This window comes from Thermobia domestica, chromosome 11 (genome assembly GCF_964235325.1).
Source record: "Thermobia domestica chromosome 11, izTheDome1.hap1.1, whole genome shotgun sequence".
NCBI classification, from domain to species: Eukaryota; Metazoa; Arthropoda; class Insecta; order Zygentoma; family Lepismatidae; genus Thermobia; species Thermobia domestica.
This window is the reverse complement of record NC_137464.1, coordinates 180751706-180776001: the sequence shown is the minus strand read 5'-3', so window position 1 is coordinate 180776001 and position 24296 is coordinate 180751706. Positions and strand designations below refer to the sequence as shown.

The 24296-nt window shown below is 35.4% G+C and overlaps 1 long non-coding RNA gene across 1 annotated transcript in view; it reads right to left on the bottom strand.

Moving 5' to 3' along the window:
- Nucleotides 1–961: 961 nt before the first annotated feature.
- Nucleotides 962–24296, bottom strand: part of LOC145664596 (uncharacterized) — a 127995-nt gene continuing 104660 nt past the window's right edge. Inside the window, exon 3 of the long non-coding RNA XR_014127470.1 lies at nucleotides 962–2197. This is a non-coding gene — a long non-coding RNA (uncharacterized LOC145664596). The remainder of the gene's footprint in view (nucleotides 2198–24296) is intronic.

Below are 24296 nucleotides of genomic sequence, written 5' to 3'. Positions count from 1 at the left end.
AGATGACATATTTGGTTTCACTTACAAATAAAGGTGATGGTTGTGAAAGAATTTTGCTCACGACTTTCAGTTACAAATAAAGGTGTTCCTCGTAGTTTCAACTTTAATAATAAAAGGGTGTCTCATGGGGAAATGCTAGACAGAATGTTTGCCATTACCCGGGAGTGTTCGGGATTGCCCCATGGTGTGAAATAAATTATCAAAATTTTTTAAATAGTTTTTTTAATTAAAAAGTAAGTGATAAGTTAATGAAATTGATTTGGAAATAGATCATGTCTTGGTAATAAGCGTTATTAGATTTATTAATTAGAATAGTTTGCCACATTTATTATTTTAGGCCATTAGGTCATTATTCTATAATCAATAACCTTATTTTAGATATCTGGTCTTCATCATATGCTGCAATTTTTTTTCTGTGTGTGATTCACATTGTGTTTTACAAATTTATTTATCCTAGTAGAGTTCATTAGCAGTTAGTCAATTTCGTTCAGCCTATTAACCACATTTGAACATTGGACTAACAAAGAATATTGTCTTTGGGAGCAAAACATTAATACGTATACCTATATCTGTGATTTCTACAATTCCAAACGATATTTTCATTTTAATGAATATTTTACTTAATGCGCCGTTATTTCTGAATTTGTTTCATAAAAATACATTTTTTTAACCTATTACCTATTAGCTTTCATTTCTAATAGATTCAAAGACGATGAAGTCTGGTCATGTTTTTCATTAACTTGTTATCTTTGTAATTATAATTCTTATTAATTATATATATATATATATATATATATATATATATATATATATATATATATATATATATATATATATATATATATATATATATATATATATATACATTATATTATTATATACATTTCGCTTCTTTCGTAAAGGGAAGTTTAAAGTGAACTGTATGTTCGGGATTATTTCGACCACTGGGGCAATCCCGAATATAAGTAGGAGAAAGTATTTTACCATGGAACACTTTTTTCATAATTATTCTTAAATATAACTTATTTGAATTGAAGAAAGTAATAAACGTCACCACTAAAAACTGCTATATTTACCCTAATTAATAAGTTAAAATACCACTGACCTGTAGAAATAAATGAAAAAAAGCTACATGGTTTTTAGTGTCCCATGGTACATGTTGAAGTACCATGGAACAGACACTTTGTATCCTAGAACACAACATTTGTGTAAAAATTAGAAACCAATATTAACAGAAACACTTGTATTTACGACCTAGACAACAATTATTAAAATGAATAAAAGCAACGAACACACTGCGAAATAATAATTATAGTAAATTTCTTCAGAAAGGCTTTTTAGATTAGCTTAGATTGACTATAGCCTACAAATAATAAATTGTACCATACAGGAAATATTTCTACTTAAGAACTAATAGCTTTTCTCTTTCAGAATCGAAATCAGTTTTATTGATCTGTAGCCCTACAAAAGTCAGAGACGTAAGTCTTTCAGGTCTTCTTGTCAGAATCGGCACAAAGTTCGTAAGTACATCGAAGACTTCACACAACGAATCCATTGTTCTATAAGATTGTCTGCAGTATATGCACTCTTCGTCCGCACTATCTTCGTTATCATCGGAAAACAAAGGAAAAGACCCCTCTTCTGGGGAATGAGGCCGAAACGATTATGTACATCCTCAAGATTTTTGAAACAGCAGTCAACATTTGCTTTGTTGAAGCTTGTTGAACGAGATAAACTCGTAGGTTCTGGCTTTCTTATCGAAAGTTCATTTCCGTCTCTTCGCATGAAACCACGCATCCATTGTTCCCCAGTCTTTTTCTTCACATTCCAAGTGTCAGGAATTTTCTTACCATTTGCAACTGTATATTTATATACCAATAATCTTATACCGTTTTTGACAAACCATAGCTCATTTTTGCAGCTTGTTTTTTTTTTAAATGTATTCCACCAATAGATATTCTTCCTGAAGACTAAACACCCTTTCACATGAAAATTTGTTGCATATTTGTAAGTCAGTACGCCAGATTTCTTGAACTTTAACAAACTCCTAGAAAGCGTAGCGAGTTGCATACTTTGTAGGCTTCCCTGATTGAGATCTTCGTATCAGGTTTTGCTGTAACAGCTTCAATAGCTTTTTTCGTGGCTTCCGGGACGACAGGCACCCTCTTTACATCAGAATTACTTTGTGCATTGTGATCTGCAATAAAATAACAAAAGATAAATGTACTTATGTTTCAAGGTTTGTTCCTAGAAGCACGTTTCAAGGTTTGTCAATGTGCTTGTGTTCCTTGGTACAACAGGACGCCATGTTTCAGAAATTTTGTTTTCAAACTTATAAGTTACAGCTACAGAAAGGAGAAAGTAGTGTATTATTCTTACCGAGACACACTGAAAACGATGACTATGTTGTTGATTGTAAATTCATCAACAGTTTTTACTAGATCACAATAATGTCACTACGAAAATATTTACAAAGCGCCCCTTAAAATTTGTACCACCTCTCATGACCGCAAATCTCGTTCATTGGCACGGACAAACGCACTGCAGTAACATCTGGTATCTTCCTCTCTATATAATATCGTAGAACGCTGACAGGCTGCAGCACCTACCAGAAATTACAAATGTTCCTAGGTACGTTATTCAACATTATTCAACATTCTAGGTACAACATTCTCTCCTATATTTTTAAAACATCTCACTGATTTATTGAAAAATGACTTTCTTTACTTTTGACTTTTTTCATCTTATGACTCTTTATCTATCATACTTCTAAAAATGTCATCTTATTTTTTCTTCGATATTTCTGTATTTTTATCAGTTTTATTTTCGAACGATGGTACAAGAAAAGAAACTATGATGATTGTGAAAAAATCGAATTCCAGATATAAGTGGATTTACATACTGTATTTCATTGCCTCTACGTAATGGGAAACGGACTTTTAGATATCTGTCCATCTGTTCGCCCCTCTGTCCATTCTTCCCGATATAAAGATGTTTACTCACCTAAAGGCCGTACCGTTCAACGTATCAAGATCAAATCTAAAACTTAAAATATTTATAAGATTTCCCAGGGGCGTTTTTTTTTCTTCCTACCCCTTAAAAATAACGGTAAGATGAATATTAAAATTTCTGTTTTTTTTTTTCAAAAATGGCTCTAATGGTTTCGTTTATATTTCATAAATCTATGTCCTACTAACAATCCTATAATATGGGGTAAGTCGTTTTTCTAGGAAAAATCCAGAAGGAGGAGTGTATTCTTGAGGGTGAGTTTTCCGGACTGTCTTCTCAAGAACGACATAGGCGATTTTGTTCATGTTTCGTAAATAAATATTTCGTTAATAACCTGATAATATGGCATAGCTTATTTGCCTTGAAAATAATCGCAAAGAGTAGTTTATCCTTGGAAATGAGGTTTTTTTTTTTTTTTTTTTCAAAGATTTTCTCGAATTATTTGTTCCACAGCGGCAATGTTTTCATCTGACACAGCTGTTGCCGGACGTCCAGCTCTCTCTTCATCTTTAAGCGATGTCCGGCCTCTTCTGAATTCACCAAACCACCGAAAAATTGTAGCTCGGGAAGGAGCAAGATCCCCAAATGCCCCCTGCAAACGGTCAAGGCTTTGTGTCTCGTTCAAACCACTTTTGAAATCGTAAAGGATCATTGCCCGAAAATGTTCCCTTTCGAGCTCCATCCTAGACAGCCGAATACTGCTCACATCAACTAACAACTGAAGGCATTACGGCCAGGCCGATAAGCGAGGCGAGTTGAAACTTGCTTCGTTTCTTCGCTCTGGATACCACTACCGAACGCAATTGTTGGAATTCAAATTTTGTCCCACAACAATGTTAATCTCAAAACTTTCGTAGTGACCCTCGTACTGGTGATGAGAATTGGATCTATCAATTTGACCCTAAGCCAGTCTACAGTTTGAATCTTTCCAGACAAAAATCCACCCACGAAAGTGAGTCGACCGCGAAGTGTGGGGAAGAAAATGGTCGCAACTTTCTTCTCCAAATCTGGCCATGTTGCATCTGTTCCACTTGAAGAACAAAGGGTTGTTACTGCTCAGTGGTACACCACTGTTTGCCTAACAAAAGTGTTCCAGAATATTCGGGAACGGCGTCCAAGAACTGGATTGCGTGGGAGTCTGCTTCATCATGACAACGCGTCCGCACACACGGCCAACATCACAATTCAGTTTTTAGAGTCTACGGAGGTCAAACTTATGACTCAACCGCCGTATAGCCCTGACCTGGCCCCGTGTGATTTTTTTCTGTTCCCCAGGATCAAAGATCGCATGCATGGGAAGAGATTTTGCAGCCCTGAAGAAGCTGTAATGGCTTACGAGAATGAACTTTCAACACTTGAAGAAAAAGGCTGGCAACACTGCTTCCAAAAGTGGTTTCGAGGACGCAAAAGAGTGTACAGTGTAATGGTTAATACTTTGATAAAATGTAAGTGTTAACTTGATTTTAAGTATGTAAGTTATTTCACATCTCAAAACTTTCGAAGTGACCCTCGTATATATAAACTGCTTTTCACTAATCTCTAAGAAGCGACATCCTTCTTTTGCTTATGAATCGTTCACTAAGATACTAAAAATATTATAAATAAATCGTACATAGTGTATAATCGATAATAATAATGAACTAACTCTTCCTGGAATCATAAACACCTACGAAAGACTGGGGTTGGCCAGATGGTTATCAGCTGGATGGTACGTTGATTGCATGCAGTCAACTAATTGGCTTTCGTTACCCTTACTGTCTGGACAGAATTTGGCAACTTTTCTCTCACAATACTTGATCAGCATCAAAAATTCTGTGCACCAAACACGTGTACATTAACCTTTCGAATTTCTTTAATAATAACAACTACAACTACTATTACTATCATTGAGAGCAGAATTACACTTTAATTCTCTCCGCTTGACTAGTAGTTGCAAGAAGTCCCAAGTTTGATTCCAGGTGGGAGAGCTTTAAAATTTGAACGCATTACGGTGGTTCGGATTCCACCTTAAAGACTGTAGATGTTCGTCTCGTATAGTCTCGTTGCTCAAAGAGACATTAAATTCCAGTCCAACCAACCAAATAAACAAACAGCAACTTTTTAAATATAGTGTTCCGAGTTTAGAAGCACGAAATATGATCACTTTCCTCGAATTGATAACACCTAATATACTTGCCTGGACGTTTGGTAACAGACTTTGTAGGCCAAACAATAGAATTATGTAGTCGTGGTAAAAACTCTGTACTAATATTAAGAAATTTATTTTCAACAAACAAATCCTGTTTACGTATTTGCTACTCAAGTCTTCTAACTTCAAAAATAAAATGACAAATTAGATTAAATAAAAAAGAATCCGTGCATTAGAGTCGTTAGAATTTTTTAGTGTTCTTAGCATAATTTAAGCGTCCCATCCCCTCTTCTCTTTGTAATGATACCTATGAAATTTAAAATGTTTCCTGACATACGATAATATTTTGCGTGCAGAAGAAGCCGAAGTTTTTCTTCTTTCATGATATACGTACGTGTGCATGTAGTGGAAACCTTTCAAAGTATATCTCTTAAATAGTCTCTATCATCTCACTTAAAACCATGAGACGCATGTCAAAGAAAGAAAGAAAAAAGTTATTGCTGCCGGTAAGGAAAAAATGATAATAATAGTGCTACTGACGTCAGGTAATGCTATTTTGACATCACAAGCATATGGTTAGACTCAAAAATTGCAAAGCCAAGATTTCACATCAAACACTGAAACAATTTTATCTAAAATGTTCGTATGGCAGTAAGAGATTCGGTGAATAGTACGAGTAACTACAGCTGCATAAAGGCAAGATCACTAATTCTGACTGTTTTTTTTTAAAGGATCACATGTTGATTTTTATCTGCCAAAGTGCATTTTTGTTATATGTGGCTGTGATCTATTGTCATAATTCACCGAATAACACCCAGATCCCCAGATCCTTAATTCTGTTCTTGTTCTGTTTGCAGCATACACAGCCTACAAAACGACCATAGCATAAATCACTAGCGGATCCAGAAGGATCGTTTGGGGGGGGCGGTTTGCTTCCTGGAAGATGATTGTAGCCTCAAGGTGACCAGAATTTTACTTTGCAAAAATCGGACGCATATGAATGCGGGACTAGAGGAGTAGCTAAACCTGATTCCAAGATTCCATTTTGAAACCCTATTATTATTATTATTATTATTATTATTATTATTATTATTATTATTATTATTATTATTATTATTATTATTATTATTATTATTATTATTATTATTATTATTATTATTATTAATGAAAGTATATTCTTTCTGAAGACTTAAATTAAATACGCACTTTCATTTCGGTGTCATGATTCACTAGTTACCGCAATATATCAAATACACAAAAGAAAATACTTTATTGACGATGGTAGGGGAGCAATCTTTACGTATTGCTTTCATTTCTGTTTATATCAGATATAATTCAGCAAATTGAAAATTGAAAAGAAAAAAATATAATATTCAAACTGAACTCCAAAAATGTTTAGTGGCTCCGTGATAATTCCCCGTGGTAGTGATTGCTCGAACTTGAATTTCGTGGCTTTCCCCCGAAATAAGGATGTTATGGTTTTTGCCTTAAAAGAACTATGGCCTGCGCATTCAAGGGCACAGATCGAGTACAGGAGAATGAAATGATACACTTTCTAATACATAATACTAATCATCGCTGCATTTAAGCATTGTACTGTACTTCTAACAGGAACCCAGATGGACGATTTGAAGTTAACCTACAAAGAAATACATTAACATACAAAGAAATGAATTGTGAAGATAAATCCTACATATAAATATAATATATTGCAGTACTCCTTAACCATATAAATCACTACGAAGGTAAATGCACAATTTATTCAGTAAAATACTGCAAATAACGTAATAACAAAAATATCAATACTAAACTTTCTCTTACACAAACTCGACAGAAATTTTGTCGGATCTAGCACGAAATGTGTATAAATTTTACACGAATTAAAATTATATAGAATTACAATATAAGCTATTATAATGTATAACTAGTAAAAAGAAACTCTGAAAGATTAACAAAGTATACAACAAAATGAACGAAAGAAGATCAGAAATGTAAAACCAAAGTGATGTTTCCTTTCATTACAGCACACAAACTATATTTCCTAAAACATAGTGTACCGACTGGCGATATTATTTGACAATATCAGATATTTAAAAAAAAATTCAAATTAAAATTTAATTTTGAAAAAATTATCACCTTTAAACGAAATTACCAATAGAGAATAAAGTACGTGGTCTAATGGCTAACACGCTTGCCTTTGCTGTGCGTGATCCCGGATTCGGTTCCCGGTGGGGGTAAAATTGAACGAAAAAGTGGTTCGGATTCCACTATTATCAGTAGGTCCACGTCTCCTTTAGCCGTTCTGGCACAAACGTGGGACAAATATCATATGTATAATATATAATTGTTTATTAAAAATATAATATAGCCTATATACCGGTGCACATCTTTTACGATTGTGGTTGTGCCCTTTTGTTTCAGTTAAAGATTTTTAAAAAAAAGCAATTTCAGAAACTTTTTCGAGTTCGTTCATCTTTCTTGATTTTGTTTGCGATTTAGATACAAGAAGTTCAACCTATACTCAGGCTCATGACTTTTGGGGAGTACCCACGAGTTGAAAATAATTACGAGCAAACACCACGACGGGCGAAAACCACACAACGGCCTTAGTCACCTTGCAGTCCATCTCTGTGAAAGTTACAGCACAAACTCAAATCTACGCCCTGTCTTGTTCCTGGCAAATCTGTCAATGACACGATCGTAATCTACGTTTATCTTGGTGCGCATATAGTAGTGCCAGGTCGCTAAGTCGATCTGCATCCATCCGGGACCGTAGCTATGTATTCAACCTTTTTAGTGTTGAAATGGCCTTTCGGCTGATACTTTGTATAGGGTATTTTGTACGAATATACCTCTTTTGCAGTGGTATAATTGAGTATGAAAGAAAAGAAAGCATTAGACCAGACTAGGAATACGGGGTTGGAAATTGGCTGTATTAGGTAATTTCTTAAATGCAGTTGTTAGAAACATAATAAAATTATAGCTATGTTTACAACAACAATAAAATTATATCAATTATTATACTAGCCTTTGCTAGGTAGGGCTTCGCCCCCAGACCCCTAATTTGCTCTGCATACTGCCTCACACCGTGTAGCAAATGCTCCTACGTTTTACCGTGGCACAATTTTCGCGTTCTTCCTTCTACGTATCTCTTTCATATAGTATTGGATTGAGCTAAAACTCTGTCACGAAATTCAAACACCTCGTAAGGCATTTTAGTGAACCACCACCACATCTTTTGCTTCCCTTCTACGTTAAGTGGCAAAAAACGCTCAAAGATATGTTTAATTATTTTAAATGAAAAATTAAACTACCAACGTTCATGTCTCTAACCGCAAAGGATCCCGAGATATGAGCAACTTATAATAATAATAATAATAATAATAATAATAATAATAATAATAATAATAATAATAATAATAATAATAATAATAACCGTCCCTTTTCTTTCCTTCTAGGTAAAATATCAAAAACGCTGAAATCCATATTTAATTATTTTGAGTGAGAATTCCGTACACCAAATTTCATGTTTCTAACCTTCGAAGATTCTTAGATATTGATATCTTATTTTAATAATTGCAATCCCCGCCCCTTTTTTCCCCTCCCTTTTCCCCATTTTACTAAAGTATCAAAAAACGTTGAAACGCGTGTCAAATTATTTAAAATGAGAAATCCAAATACCAAATTTCAAGTCTTCCTCCTTAAGGGATTCGGAGAGATGGCCACCCCTTCCCTTCGAATTTCCAAGAAATCCTTCCTTAGTGATACCCTACACCAGAAATCTTATCTACAGTCCGAATTCCAAGTTTCTAACTTGAGCGGTTTGGCCCGTGCGATCAGTTACTCACACAGAACTTCGTCTTTTATATAACAGCTTGTGTTATTTCCCAAGAAAAGATGAAATGCCATTAAAAGTCACAATAAATCCCTGGTCCCTTCCTAATGTTACCGATCTTTAACCCCAAAAGTCGGGCTCTCTTCTTTGATCTAGTAGCTAGCGAAAGTATCTTTCATGCATGAGGTTCTGTGGTTTGATTCCCGGTGAGTGAGCATCGAACGCACTACAGTGGTTCAAATCCAACTTTAAACTCTAGTTCTCGTTCTGTAAAGCATCACTTTTGACAAACGAGTAAATACATATCAATTAATCAACCAACCGAAAAGTCTAATCTCAGATTCAGAGAGCTTTTCGGTAAGGAGCGCTGAAGATTCTATATTTCTCTTTATTCAAGGTACAGGGGGATACGAATTCCATTTCCATATCCTTTTTCTAGGACACAATTTTAAAATATATCTTTTTAGTTCAAAGAGTGAGGCGTCTTACCCTCCTTCCTACAGCTGCAGGTCCAACGAATGAATCATATTCTCACTCCTTTGGGGCTTATAGTGACCGCCTCAAGGAACTAGGGACATAAGTATTCACACTTCAAATTTGTCTGTATTAAATAGTACTAAGTACCACACATTTTGATAGACTCTGCTAGGCTTGTCACAATGGTTGAATCGGTCGGGAAAAGACCATATTTGTATTTTCTAACGATAAATAGTGGAAGTAAAAACCAGACCTTTGGGGGGGGGGTCGGTCGCCCCCTCCGCCCCCCCCCCTTGGATCCGCCAGTGGCATAAATGTAGAGTACTTAAAATGTTCTTTCTTTTATCAAGGTCGTTTTACCAATTTAAAAGTTATTATTATTATTATTATTATTATTATTATTATTATTATTATTATTATTATTATTATTATTATTATTATTATTATTATTATTATCTTTATTCGATTTAAGCGTTCATTTATCCGGATACTCCTCCAAGACACCTGAACCGTTCTTCACGAAATTTGGCATGCTGATTCGGAAGCGCACGCTGATTGTCGTGATGGTTTGCATGTCCTGATCGAACATACCATTGAGGAATAATAACTGAAAAACGGGATACTTATAGACTTAACATTGGAAAAGCATTTGGTGCCAGAGTTCTCAATGTAAACAATATAAAATAGAATCTTCTGCATTAGAAATAGGGCGAAGCCCTTTTGGTTTTGTTCTGCGAATACTTCAAAGTTATTATGCTTTTCGCTGATATGTCAAATTCAACCGTTTATATCTCATGTTCGTTCATGAAGACAATTGATGCACTAAAAAATATTTATGAATAATCAATAAAGGTCGATCGCTTCGCTCTAAATTTGTAATTAATGCTTAACTACTTATTATTACAATAAATTTTGATCTACAGACCGTGAAGCATTCACTGATCAAATAGTTCACATTTAGCCAGCTTAATCCGAATTGGTATGGTTACTAAGGGTATAGATGTATGGATGTTTTCTTCCAATGCGGTTTCCAACATAGTTCTTTTAAAATGCTTTTAATGTACTGTACCTACTAGAAAGGAAAAATATTTCTTACAAGGGAAGCTATCCAACTCCTCGACGAGTATCGCATTGAAACTTGCACAAGTAGAAGAACATGTTGAACGGTGGAAACATGCTGATTCGCAACGTCGTCGAACAGGAATTTTAATGATCGTTCCCCATATCCCCTGGAAGTTATGTACTCTGGTCATACATGCCTTGAATGGGATATGAATCTGAAATACTGAACTTGTTTTCTCACTAACACAAATGTTGCAAACTCAAGATGATAACAGTTGGTAGTGATTGTGATCATTGGTATGTTATATTGATGTGAATCGATATCAAATGGAAGACGATACGCGATCGTAAGTTCCAAACGAACATGTTTACCCGGTTAAGGAAAGGAACACGCTGGAACCACAATGCAAAAATGGCTTCCTATGATGATTAGTATTATTATTAGTATGATTATTAGTTTTATTGTTATTGTTAGTAGTAGTAGTAGTAGTAATAGTATGATTAGTATTATTAATATGAGTAGTATGATGAGTAAAAATTATATGGGAGAAGAAGACAACACATGTATTGTTGGGCCCATTCAGTAACGAAGAAAGTCGGACCGTCTAGAGTGTTCTCTAGCACTGCTATAAAGGTTTGTACCTCCACAATGAGTGGTCCCAGGTTTGATTCCTGGTGCGGCACTCGGTCAAAAAAGTGTAAAATGCTTTATCAGGCCAGTCACCCTGAATAAGGTTTTCCTGGATTTTCCTCATATTCATACCAGGCAAATGCCGGGTTAGTATCTAACAAATAGGTCCCAGGCCGCTTCTTTCCCTCCCGAATCCTTTCTTCCTTCCCTTTCCCTGGATAGTATGCTCGCAGAGGGACGTCATCCCTCATACGTGACGGGCTAACATGGCCTCAGATTCCGAGAGCCCAGAAATCTAAATCCTAAATCCCTGAAATTCCACAAACAACCATACACCAGCCTTGATTCGAAGTCTGGACCTTGAGTCGGTTGGCTTGACGCCTCAGCTCACACAAGGTCGGCAGGAAGAAATAGTATAGCATTAACATTAGTATTAATAATAGTATAGCTTTATTATTATTATTATTATTATTATTATTATTATTATTATTAGTAGTAGTAGTAGTAGTAGTAGTAGTAGTAGTAGTAGTATATCTTCATCTTCTTGCCGTCTTGGACATTGTATAGGTTGAAGCATCAAACCAGCGATTCCAAGGTCCCGACTAGGGTATAGTTGTGTGTGAATGTTAAACCCTTCATAGCAGTGCTAGAAGACACTCAAGATGGACCGAAGTCCTTCGTTACAGAACAGTCCCAACAATACATTTCTTGTCTTCTTCTTCTCATTATTATTTTTTACTCATCTTACTACTCATATTAATAATACTACTCATACTACTACCCCTGCTACTACTACTACTACTAATAATAATAATAATGATAATAATAATAATAATAATAATAATAATAATAATCATCATCATCATCATCATAGGCCATTTTTGCAATGTGGTTCCAGCGTATCCCTTTCTCAACCGGGTAAACATGTTCGTTTGGAACTTACGATCGCGTATCGTCTTTCATTTGATATCGATTCGCATCAATAACATACAAAGATCACAATCACTACCAACTATTATCATCTTGAGTTTGCAACATTTGCGTTAGTGAGAAAACAAGTTTAGTATATCAGATTCAATCCCATCCAAGGCATGTATGACCAGAGTACATAACTTGTAGGGGCTATGGGAAACGATTATTATAATTCCTGTTCAACGACGTTGCGAATCGTCGGAGTAAGCACGTTCCCATCTCTCAGTATGTTCTTGTACTTATGTAAGTTTCTATGCGATACTCGTCGAGGAGTTGGATAGCTTCCCTTGCTAGAGAAAACAACTCTTTCAACCACCTCTACTTTCTTGAAAAATTTGGTCTATTCAAGAACTTTATCATCAATTTCCACAAATTTTATCACCGATTATGAGCATTATTTATTATAGATATTGGATACTAATTTACACTTTTTAACCTAAGTTATCTAATTCGATGTTTTTGTTTGTTTTTTGAAGTTTAACGTCCCGTGCCGAGGCTATAAGAGATATGAACTTACAGTTTAAGATGGAATCCAATCTACCGTAAAGCCATAGACGGAGTTAGGAATTCTCTGCTGGGGGGGGGGGGGCTGTGGGATAACAGACCTTTTGGTCGGTCACGAATGTCTTAGTAGGTGGCCATCTTATAGGTTGCATTTTTACTTTTTGTAAAAAAAAAAAAAAAAAAAAAGTTGGGTGGCAATGCCCCCCTTGTCTCCCATAACTCCGCCCATGCGTAAAGTGTTCAATCACGATGCTCATCACCGTGAATCGAACTCGGTTTCCTGTACACCAAAGGCGCTCGCGCTAGCCACTAGACCAACCGGAAGGGCCAAGTTATCTGTTACTATTCACTCAACAAAAGTAATCGTTATAGGAATTAAAAAAAATAAAAATAGAGTTTTTAATCTGATAGTGCAGTTAAGGAAGGGCCAAAAGAGTCGGAGTCATAAATAATTCCGTAAAAGCTGAATTTAGGTCAGTTATTAAAATACTATTAGGCATACACTTTTCGGAAATCCTCTCCCTTCTACCTGGCGCTTCCCATACGACTACCGCCTACGCAACTTAAGATTTGGATCTATTTCGTCCCAGAAAGATGTCTCTCTAAAGTGATAGAGAACATTTTTTAAAACATCATTCTTACTAGATGACTTAAACCAATAACTTGTTTTCCGTACAGTTTGATGGTTTGCCATAATTTTAATAAATCAGTTGAAAGCAGTGGCATCTTTTAGTATGAAGGTTAGTTGGTATGGAGCTTTATCACTTTAACTAGTAGTGATGAAAAATATTTTTGAAGCCTGAATGATCTTTGAAAAACAGATCGCTTTTAATTTTCGATAGGAACAAAGGTTTTACCATAAATTTTCATGAATGTTCGAACTTTTTCCCTTTAAATACATAAAAAAAACTACTAATACGCATTCTTGTATTAAACATACGTACAAAGTCATCTTTTTTTTACTCATTTGTTCTAGGGAGTGATTTGATATATTCAAATTTGATATGAAATCATTAGCTTGCAGCTTTTCGCCCTGCTAAAATGATCCAGATCTCAGTACGTGAAGGTGCTGCAACTTGATCTCCACCCACGATTTGCCCAAGCAACCAACCATTCAGAGTATGTTAAATTATATGATCTTGAACCTTTGCTGGCGTCTACTATTAATCCAATGTTCTCGGGATTGCTGCGAGAGTGAGTGTTGGCAGCACTCACTCACTCTGGCAGCAATCCCGAGAACATTGGGTTAATATGTTAAATTATGATTTTTAAACATTATCAGTTAAAGATTCCGAAAATAAGACTTGAAATCGATTCCCGGTCTAATTTATTTATCAAAGATTGCGATGTTGTTCCAATATAGCCCTCTCTGTTATTTTCGCGTAGGACTCTGTTACATTTTAATACATCTTTGCAGTGTTGCCAGATTGGGCTACAAGTAGCGGATTGGGCTACTTTTTAAGTGCCCACGCTACCAAAATTTCAGGTTGGGCGACACGCTACTTTTTGGGCTCCTTTTAATTATCAACAGGCTATAACTGTTAAAAATCCGCTACTTCTTATTTTCACCAATGAAATCATAAATTAGTAGTTTAATACAATAAAAGTTTTGTTTCTTGAGTGTTGAATTTACAATGAACAATATTTCTACTAAAACTAACATGTTCAAAACTATTTTAATTTTTTGTTTTAGTACTTCTCATTTTCCAGATCTGACAACACTAAACTTTCGTTGAGTTTAAGGTGTTTCAGTATCAGTTACCGCGTTGCTGTCTCGACCTAATTGTTGTATGGAGTTGTGCAAACGCGAACATCAGAAATTGAATTATGTTACTGTATTATCCATATTAAAATAACGAGGAAGTGGAGTTACAATAAAAACTTCGAAAGTTCATGGCACACAGATAAAAAATTTAACAAATGAATTAAAAAAAGAGAGAAATAACAGTAAAAAAGCATACTTAAATGTTGTAAAGAGTATTTCAAAGCCCAGAAAAATGACTTAACAAACATGTCTCTTTGGAAATCATAAAGGTTGTCTATTTTATACTATCACCGTCTACCCAGTTCACTGCACACTGCAGTTCTACTCATCGTGACGTAATGTGGAGTTAGCCCTATTACACCACCGAGAACAGTGCGAAACTACTGTCGCAGCCTGACCATTGTCAACCCGGACATCTGGTATTTCCAACTTCAGGTGTTTCCATTATGTATATATATATATATATATATATATATATATATATATATATATATATATATATATATATATATGTGTGTGTGTGTGTGTGTGTGTGTGTGTGTGTGTGTGTGTGTGTGTAAAGTTGTATACCTGTAAAAAAAACATTTTTATGTTTGGGCTACAAATAGTTCAAATACGCTACTTTTTGACCACAACCTCGCTACTTTTGAATCTTAAGACCTGGCAACACTGCATCTTTGCACTGTTTGAGTGTGACAGGGGAAGTTAATAAATTCAAAAATCGGTAGAGTTTTATTTTGCATATATCGTAAAATATTTGCTGTTGTCTAACTCTCCATCATTGACAACTTACATTTCATCCAATGAATTAGTTAAATGTAGTCCTTGGCATCAAAGTACATTGTGGAAGGCATAAAAGTTCTAACAGATTCCTAGTTTTCAGTATTTTCCTGTAACCCAATTGTCGTATGTGTTGTCTCTCAGCCACTATCATTGCCAACAACATGTTCTCAGGATGACAGAAGAACGCGTTTCTTTTTCTGGACTGATGGGTCCAATCATTCTCGAGAGTTGACATGTGTGTCGGATCTTACGATTGTTTATTTCTCAGTGAGTTCTACGAATGAACTGAAGATACCAGTAACTTACAATGCGAAGACGTATGTTGCTATTTGATTCAATATTAAATCTTCAAGCCGAAGCCCGAATATGCACTCATCATATAAATATCTACTATTCTATGGGCAGAACTTCATGTAACTGTATGGATAGCTTATAGCTCCCTTTGTTGTGGGAGATCAGGGTTCGATTTCCGGTGGGAGCTTATGTGTTATGGATCCCACGTTAAGTTATAGGTTCACGTCTTGTATAGCCTCGCTGCTGAAAGGAACACTAAGCTCAAAAATCTAAATCTATCCTATGCCCGAGCACCACTTATTAAATGCAGAGTATTAAAAATCCGCATTGCTTTGTCATCTATGAAATTTGTGTTATAGAACCCTACTTTAATTAGGACATTTAAAATCTTACTCACAAGTGTTTGTAGTATTCCAATACTCCTAGTAGTGTTAAAAAAGGAGTGATTTATATATCAGCTTGAGGGATTAATAGGTACCACTTAGTGAAACGTGGTAGAAAGCAAGTCTTTAAGGTTGCAAAATACGAGATATTTACAAGCAACATTAAAGAAATAATCGATCCAGCGATTCTGTCATCCTGGGAACATGTTGGCAATGATAATGGCTCAGAGACAACACACGGGAGTTTGGTTACTGGAAAATACTGAAAGCTAGAATCAACTGACGAAAGGAAAATCTGTTAGGTCTTTTATGCCTCCATAAATATATTTTGATGCCATGGGCTACATTGAGTTGATTGATTGGACGCCATATAAATTGTCATGCTCCCCCCTCCCCCTCAAGAAGAACTTGACAACAGAAAAAATTAATTATTTATGCAAAATAAATCTGCCTAAATTTATGAACTTCTCCTGTCATATTCAAAAAGTTAAAAAAAAAAAAAATGTTGAAGTGTGACAGAGTCTACCGGAAAAGTGTGCGGACAAAATAATGGAGATGGCTATATTAGCTACATTGCAATCTTTGATGAATAACTTAAACTGGAAATCCAATTTCAAGATAACGTCCTTGACTAATAATGGTGAAAGAACATAATTTAACATGTCCTGAATGGTTGGATGGTTCAGTAGATCGTGGATGTAGTTCGAATTGCAGCTACCTTAGCGTGGTGAGTTCAGGGTCATTTTAGAAAAATATTTTTGCGAAATATCCGAAAAGCTACAAGCTATTGATTTCATATCAAATTTGAATATATCAAATTACTGTCTAGAACAAATGAGTTAACCATAGCCTTACATATACAGTATATTTACATACAAGAGTACGTGTGTTTATAATACGGGTCATTGCAAAAGTCAAGGCAACTATATTTTTTTTTGTCGAAAATGGTAACGAATAAAAAATATATATGAAATATGAAAATGAAAAGTTAGTTCATATATAAACATTACATGTAGGGAGATGGATGAAAACACACGCCACCATAAAGATATAGGACGAGAGAAAAAGATTTTTAAAATAATGTCCTTTCAAACTTGTTTTACTGTCAATTACAACAGTACACAATAGTACATTACAAACTACTATCATTTTATGGGATAAGGAGTCTCCCCAAGAATTTTTTGGCCACCACATCTTTTTAAAGAAGAAAATTAGTATTGTCTTGATGCTGGACTTGGACATCCTTGCCTTTTTGAGGCGGGGGGACTCCTTGGTGTGCCAATGCAAGCTTTAAGAGCATGCTTTCAGGGTCATACCAACGTGGTACCAACGGGCCGGTGAATGACAAAAGGGCTGAATCTGGTACAATTGTACCAAGTGTGGCAACACTGTCTGATCTGGATAGCGTTGGTTAGCTGAGATCCATCACCACCAATCCCTCTCGTGGCGGACATGCTAATGACGACTGGAGTGCCGTACGGTGGCCAGTCTCATTATTTTCCGAACAAATCCTGTATACCTCCTCTTCTGCTTCCTTCGAAATATGTTCTACAATAATTTTCGTTAAAAAGAAATGTTTGGTTTTAATGTAATTATGTTGTACTTTTTCGTAGAGGTTTCCCAATTGTTCTTTCTGTATGATGTTAAAATCAATAAAGAAGTGGATTTATCTTTCCAATTCCCCCTTCTTCCGATTTCTTTTAGGGTTCCATGATAACTTTTGTAAAGTTTCTACGGTTTCGATACAATGTTATGTGGCTCTATATTTTATTTGACCCAATTCCGTAATCATCAGTGCTTGGGATTAAATTCAGTCAAAGATGAACAGCCATACAACATTCGGGGTGAATATGACCCCTAATGTTGTATGGATTACCCCCGACTAAGAAATATAATCCGCAATATATTTTGTAAATAAAAGGTATGTGCAATCACACTAAACTATCTCTCTCCAATTTCTTAAATAACGTTATGCTGCAGTTATTACTGAGAGATCGTTTTAAAGTTTTCTTTTATTTTTTAAACATTAAATTTAACATTGCTTTCAATACGAAGTTCAAGAAAACTGAAAATTGTAACAATATGTGATTGTTACATACCGAAATTTACTATAACAATGTGACAAACTTCATTTAAATTCTTTTGTTTGTGATTTATTTATGAAATACGAAGTTTTCGGAAAATTTCGTATGATGAAAAATCACAAAAGTAAACTACCTTTTCTGGATTTTTTATATGAAATGTCTTGTCACATGTTAAGGTTAATAATAAAATATTTGTTTAAGAAATAGCCTATCTACAAACTCGCAGTCGTATTTGGGGAAGTTGATTTTTAAAGAATAACACTCTCATGACATGAGAAGTGATTTATAACATATTTATTTATGAAAGACAAACAAAATACCTTAAGTCATTTTTTATAAGATCGTTCGTAAAATATTCATTCCCAAAGGTAAATTACCCCTTTTGAATTTATCTCAAAGGACAAAATGAGTTATGCCATAGTATAAGGTTACTAATTGAACGTGAAAATATTCCTGAGTTGTTTTAAGAAATACTATAGTTAGGGGTTGAAATTAATAAGAGGAAAAATGGAAGGTCTCTCGCTTCAACAATTCACATCACTAGTAATAACGAAGTGCATTCTTCCCGATTATATATAGCATATTTTCAGTAAAAACTTATTGAAGTGAGCGTAGCGAAGCTTCTACCATTCAACTCGATCGGCATTTATGTGTCCATCTGTGAATTTACACTTCGCGCCATGTTTTCAGTGTTCCATGATAAATTTAGTAAAACTCCTTCAGTTTTGATACAATATTACGTATATTTTCAAGGGAAGGCCAACAAGTCCCGGTGTCGGCGGTTGGAGATCCGGTTTTCAGAACAGGTTCTGGAACAAGTTCTAGTTCTGAATCCGAAAACCCGGTTCCAGAACCGGATCTTAGGAACCGGTTCCAGATCTGGATTCGAAAATCCGGTCCCAGAACCGGTTCCAGATCTGGATCCGAAATCCCGGTTCCTGAACCAGACCTTAGGCACCGGTTCCAAACCTGGATCCAAAAGACACCAAGAGACCCGTAAAGGAGCTACAAAGTTCACCTTCAAAACACTGCAAAGAGGACCACACGCTTGTGCCCTCCCCGCCCAGACCAGCTTGCGCTCCTCAGAAAAAAAAATTTGGTCCACCAGTGGATGTTTAGCCAAATGAGTTTGCCTGTTTAGCCAATGAGTTTGCCAGTTAACAAGTTTGTTGAGCCAAATGAGACAAGCGGCCGCCGCCTGGGCGCCTGCCTGTCGCTTCCACCATTTCATCTAGCACACTGTTCACAGCCTGCCAGCAGCTAGGGTTTAGCGTAGGGATGGCCACAAAGTTCCGGTTCTGGCGGAACCGGTGGTTCTTGGAGATCCGGTTTTCAGAAAAGGTTCCGGAACCGGTTTCAGACCTGGATTCGAAAACCTGGTTCCTTCACCGGATCATCTAGAACTGGATCCGTTCAGAACCGAAAACCGGTTCCGGCCATCCCTAATATTTTCCTTGGATCTTTTCCGTAATCTCCCGTGTCTTCCCACTTGCGACAGTCCTATTAGCGACAGGAACTGTTAACTGTCCTATGAGCGACCGATTCGATCTGTTAACTGCCCTATGAGCCACCGATTCGTTCATACTAAGATAATGGAAGAAGGTAAGGTTCTCTCTTCTTTAACTTGTTTCACGCTAATGTGATTTAGAACATAACAAAATGTACTATAAAAAAATTCGCTCTACCTGAATTTAATACGTGAGAATGTTCTCATTATATTAACAATCTTTTATACGTTTTTCCTAATAATATATTTTTGAATTAATTTCTATGAAAACATTGACTATATCAAGGGGAAAGCTAACTAAATACTTAGAGTAGCTCCGCCTTTGTCTATGATTCTAATATAATTAAAAATTTTATGTTAAAATTATACGGAGCATAAGTTTAGATTGAATATGTTTATGGCATAAGAAAGAAATCAGAAAGAGGTAGGGGCGCCCGAAGAAAATTTTCTAGGGAAGGGCATCTCCATAGTTGCTGTATCACGTCTTGTATATCTGATATTTAATATATGTGGTTTGCTATATTACGTATACATTTTTGTGAGCCAGGGGGGCAACCCCTGCCTTCCCATCGGACGCCCATGGAAAGAGGGTCTTCACCACTTGAGGATATCAAAGAAATCTAAAAAACACGATGTATTCAAAGAAATTATTACACAAGTTACAAATCTCTCGCAGGACTTAAGAGTTCGTCTAGTTATATTTCTAAGGTACTATTTCAGATTGCTACACGATAAGCTTTTATGTATAAGTCAAAACAAGGGAGGAAGACAAATTAAGCAATTAGTTTACGTTTTAGTAGCTTACAATAGGGAAGAAGGTAGTTTAAAGAGTTTGCTTACATTTTCGATTGTTTAGAATGAACTGCATTGTAATTGGTGGGATTGGTTGAGAATAGCCAATCAGATGTAAGGGATCTCAAAAGCTGACTTTTGTCATTGACATTTTTTTTTTTTTATTTTATTCACGGCGAAACTGTTACACGTTTAAGTTTTTCAAAATAAAATATATTACTGGGCTTAGTGAGTAATTAGATTTGAATCAAATTAAGTACAGGAAACAGAGCTTTTGAAGAAAGGGGATATTACAACTGGATTTTCAATAATTACATAGGAATATACTTTTCATGGAAATATCCCTGTTGTCTCGTTAAGTTATTTGATATGTTTTATTTTATGTCAAATCTAACTCAAAATTAAAATAAGTTTTATTTGCACTCACAGTAGAGGAAACATATATTTGACGAACAGTATCACTGGCACGCACATATTTCATACCAAGGTTGTTCGGGCGCTAATAACGCCAGAGGCAAACATACTTTACGAGATGGAATCATATGATCTTCCATCATCTCAATGTAAATGAACCGGTCGCTCATAGGACAGATAACAGTTCCTGTCGCTAATAGGACTGTCGCTTCTGAGACTAATTCGTAATCTCCAGTGCTTGGGATTAAAATCAGTCAAAAATGAGCGATGAATTTAGCTCCGTAATATGGGATGGATACTCACATACACACACACACACACAGGACTAAAAATGTGATCCACGATACCTTTCGCAAAAATGTTAGGTTTTCATATCCTACGTTGCAAAGATTTTGAAGATTCATAATAATTCCGACTACTTGAATTTAAAATCAATCGAATATGAGAAAATGAACTTAGTCTAACTCTTCCTTCGCCCCTCCTAAGGTTTAAAAAAATATTTTCTATGATGACTTTCGTAAAAATTGTTTCATTTTCACAATCTGGTGGTGTATGTGTTTCTTGAGGTTTTCACAAAATCTCTATTGCTAAGAGTTGAAGTCAGTGAAATATTACGATTCTCTTAACTCACTTCCATGATTTAAGAAAAATATTCTATGTTAACCTTCGTTTTAAAAAATAGATTTTGATCTAACATGGCGTATTTTTTCTGAGGATTTCTAATCGCCTCAATTGTTGGGAGTTGAAATAGATCATAAATGAAGGAGTGCATTCTCTCGGATATTTTATTTTTTAAAAAAACACATTTTCAGTGAAAATAGATTAACAGCACTCATATTTTTATAAAACATAGTGTGTGTTTTATTGGAGATTAGAGATTTAGACTACTCCTATAATTTAGGTTTGAACTTAGTGACAGGGAGAATCGCTCGCTTCAATAATGCACTTATGCACAGCATAGCATCTTTTACTATTAGCTATTTTTTTTTTTTTTTTTTTAAAGAATCAGCTTTTCCTGCTGATCTAGAGATAACCCTTGATTTAGGAGGTCCTGGTTCGATTTTTGGCGGAAAAGCTTTGAAAGTTTAATTCATTGCGGTGGTACGGATTCCACCTCATAGTAAGCGTATAGATCCACGTCTCATATAGCATCAATTGAGAAAGGATATTAAACTCCAACCAACCATTCTCTGTATGTAGAATTATAGACACATTTCTCAATCGTAAGATTCACTTACTCTTCATTAATATTTCCTAGACATTGTAATAAATATAAAGTACATACTTCAAAATATAATAAACATAAGATTTAATTTTGTATATTTAAAAAAAATGATCGTTATTACACCAAATAAAGAACAAAATGTTTGGTAAACAGAAAATGATAAAATTCAATTTGTTTCTCTTTCAGGTATGTGTTTGGGATCTTTGGAAAGATGTTGATCCGTGAGTATTTAAATTATTATAATTATATTGTTAACCATTGTAAATTGATTGTTGGATAAAGATCTCTGGAACTTTTCTCTTCAACTTCCTATGCGATTCTCTTCGACTTTATTGCGTAGTGCTTCTTAATTTCTTGATCTAAGGACGTTTCTTACTTTATGTTGTTTCAGAATTTATATATATATATATATATATATATATATATATATATAGGTGATTCCTGACACCAAGATAAGACGAGAAGTACCTGAGTTCACAAATGCTTCCTTCCGGAGTTATAGGCTGTCGAAAACATGAAAAATGAATCTTAAAGGTCCATACCTCCAAACCAATGGGACCTACCGTAGTCGGGTCAAGACTTCACTTAGAAACTAATATGTGCGCTATCCCAAAATACATGTTTCAGAATCCTAAGGTACTCACGAAACAATTTTTATAGATACAGTTTGGCTTCGTGCACATAATTTGAAGTATTCACCAACTACCTCTATAAAAATTGTTGCGGAAGTACCGCAGGATTCTGAAACATGGATATTTGGATAGGGCACATACTAGTTCCGAAATAAAGTCTTAACCCGACTACGGTAGGTTCCATAATGTTGGTACTATGGACTTTAAAAGTTCATTTTTTTTTTCATGTTTCGACAGCCTATAACTCCGAAAGGAAGCATTTGTGCATCCAGACTGGTCTATACTTTGGTTGATTTTGGTGTCAGGCATCACCTCCCAAACGTTGTCGTTGTTGTTTTGAAACACCCTGTATATGTATGTATGGTGTCCCCACTTCCATATTTACAAGGTTGCTTGTCCTCATATTGTAGTATACTGTAAATACATCAAAATTTTAAGTCGCTTGGTGCACCATTTAATACGATTCAATTGAGTTAATGTTTCTCATGGTTTACGTTTGTGTAATATGGAACCGTTTTATGAAGTGAGAGTAAAAACAAAGAAGCACAGAAATCGAAAAATGAGGACTACCCTAATTATATATATTGTTGAAGGAAGGGTTAAGACTTGGAGACCCCCTTGGCGTACGCTACTAATGTACTATACTGAACATAATCTTATTCTACATAAATCATCACCACAAAGTAAACCTCAAGTTCTATATTTCAAACCGCATTGTTTGCATTACCCTATAAACTATTCTTGACTATCTAAAAGCAAAAGTGGTAATTAAGTATCAGTATTTGTCTATTCGAAATGTTAGAATGTTCTACTTTAGTAAGCTGTTCCCCAGTGGTGTTATTCTAATTTTTAACAACCGTCTCTCTCTCTCTCTATCTATCTATCTATCTATCTATCTATCTATCTATCTATCTATATATATATATATATATATATATATATATATATATATAGGGCCGGATTTAGGGGGGTGCAAAGGTGCACGTGTACCCCGCTTGGTTGTAAATATACATTACCGGTACCTAAAGTGAGAAGCTAGTAGTGAGTTTTGCAAAATCAATAGTTTGTCAATTTTCTGAAGATTGAAGGAAAAGAATTCATCGAGAGCAGACACTTAACACTGTCCAAAGGAATTTCACATTTACATCACAGATGCCTAAAGGCATTTAAAAAACTTAAATGTAATTCAAATGTACTGGTAGTTATTGGTGCACCCCCTCAGAGAATCCTGCATCCGTCCCTGTATATATATATAGGGCCTATGGTGTGTGTGTGTGTGTAGAGACAGTAGATGAATAGATATAACTCTCTTAGGAAACAAAACCATACACGGTAGACAAAAGCGAATTTTTTAATGAATACCACAAATGACAAGAAGAGACTTAGACTAGTTTTAGACGAAAGCATTTCTGATAGCAAAAATCGTATCATCGATATCCTACGGTGTAAAGTAGCAAATGCTATAGCATTTCCCATGCCATGGCATATCCATATGGCATTTCTTGTCGATAGAACGTGCTCTATTTCGTAGCATTTTCCACAGCATTTCTGGTCTGATTGCAGCGCCGTGGTGTGATAAAGGGAAGCGAAAGATTTTGTGACAATTTATCCGTGCTCTTAGTTTTGTGTTGGAAATTGAATTGCAGTAAAGAAAAATGAGTTGGAGTAGGAATGCTCTTTGCGGTTTTCGTTTTTTAATATAACCGGCGAGAACTGTTGTTACAGCCACTATAGCTTTAGGTACCTCACGCTTTAGTTTCGGAGCCATAATTGCGCTCTTCGCCAGTGATTTGTTTGCT